Source organism: Electrophorus electricus, chromosome 21 (assembly GCF_013358815.1).
Source record: "Electrophorus electricus isolate fEleEle1 chromosome 21, fEleEle1.pri, whole genome shotgun sequence".
In the NCBI taxonomy this organism is placed as follows: domain Eukaryota; kingdom Metazoa; phylum Chordata; class Actinopteri; order Gymnotiformes; family Gymnotidae; genus Electrophorus; species Electrophorus electricus.
In genome coordinates this window covers 5,249,511-5,251,335 of record NC_049555.1, presented here as the reverse complement: position 1 = coordinate 5,251,335, position 1,825 = coordinate 5,249,511, and positions in this window count along the sequence as shown.

Genomic DNA, 1,825 nt, shown 5'->3' with positions numbered 1-1,825 from the left:
TCATGCATGTCGAGACATAACTCTCAAAAAATAGGAGTGGCTGCATTAGACTGGTTAGTTGGTCACAGTTTAAGTGATAATTACCACCTGCCAAATCATCTATGGAAGCTTTGTCTACATAAGAGCTTTTCCTCAAGAGCTGCACAACCGGGATGTCCATGGCTGAGCAGTTGCACCCAAGCCTAAGATCACTATACGCAATGCCAGAGATCAGCTAGAGTTGTGTAAAGCTCACCGCAAGCTGAAAATGTAGAAAGATATTTTGTGGTGTGATCATTTACATTTCACCACCCTGACCACAACAGCTTGGGGATGACTTGGAGGCCCATTGGCAAACCCAGTTTTGGCCTATAATCTAATGGTCTAATGAATAAATGCTATCAAATCCCTGCACCAGTATCATAAAGTGAAAAGCATTCCCCAAAGAGTAGAGGCTGTAACTACAGACAAGAGAATGACCACTCCTCTATTAATACCGTTGACTTCAGAAGAAATGTTGGACACGCACAAATTCAGATACTTCTGGAGTTCTGGACATATGCTATATGTTAGCACAGAATTAGATGGAACTGTTCCTTACACAGAGCTCCCTGACAGATATCAGGCCTAGTTGTTCCATCAGCAATGAATAGAGGTTTAGGTATCAACTCCTGAAACAAAACAAAACATAACAATGCACAGACATGACCACACATAAACAGACATACACATGTCACAATTTCCCTCCTTTGGTGGCATGGTTCCCTTAACAACCTGTCATGTGTTCCTGTGTTTTAGTTTAGTTCTTGGTTCAGCCTCTTGTTTCCCATCTCCTCCCATTATTGTGTCCACCTGTTCCTCGTATTCTCTCTCGTTGCTAGGTTATGTAGCATTATTTAGGCCTTTTGTTTTCGAGTCTCTGTGCTGGTCGTTGTCCTTAGCCTGTCTTCTACATTTTGCATCTCTGTTTTCAGTTTCTATGTGCTTTGTTTTCCCTTCCTTTAGTTAATTTTAGTTACTTTTTAGCCTGCTTGTCTGTTCTCTGAGTTCATGTGCCTTGTTCCAAAAAGTCGATTTCTTTATTTAAAGTCTGTTTATTTATTTAGCTTGCTACCTGTTTTGTTTTTCCTTGTTCAGAATCCTTGTTCTAGTTTACTTGTATCAGTTAGCATGTTAGTTTATTGAGCCTGTTACCTGCTTGTTTCCTTATCTCTTGTTTTATTAGTTTGTTTTCTGGTATTCTTTCGTCTTCGCAAATTCCTAACAACACAACCATGTTGTTTCCGATTACTGTGATTCTGGACTTACAATAAACTCTATTTATCTCAGCAAATGTGTTCTGCCTTCCCTCACCTCGTTACACGTCACACACAAAACAAAACTTAATAGAATTAAGACGCGGCATATAATTTGGGCAACACTTCAACTTTTTATTTATATTTATAATTTATATTTAATAACGCATTAATTCTCATGTCATTGGTTCATTTTCTCCATTCTCGTTCCCGCCCTTGTTTTGGTTTTTACTCTCATTTGTATCACCTGTTCATTGTTAGCCCTCGCCTGCCTGTATATTTAAACCCTGTTTTGCCTGTTAGTTTCCTGGTCTTTGTTATCCATGCTGGTGTTTCTTAGCCTGTTGGTGGGCCTCACTGTAGCCTGTTTTTGTGTGTTTTTCTCCGTTTTGTTTGCTACAGTATGTATTCCCGGACTCTCCGTGTTGGCTCATTGATCCCGGAAGACTCTGACTGTGGATCTGCCTTTAATAAATCTTGTTCTCACCGTATGCGTCCGCTTCGTAATCGCTCCACGTGGCATTCTTCTGAATTTTATACATCTTATAATA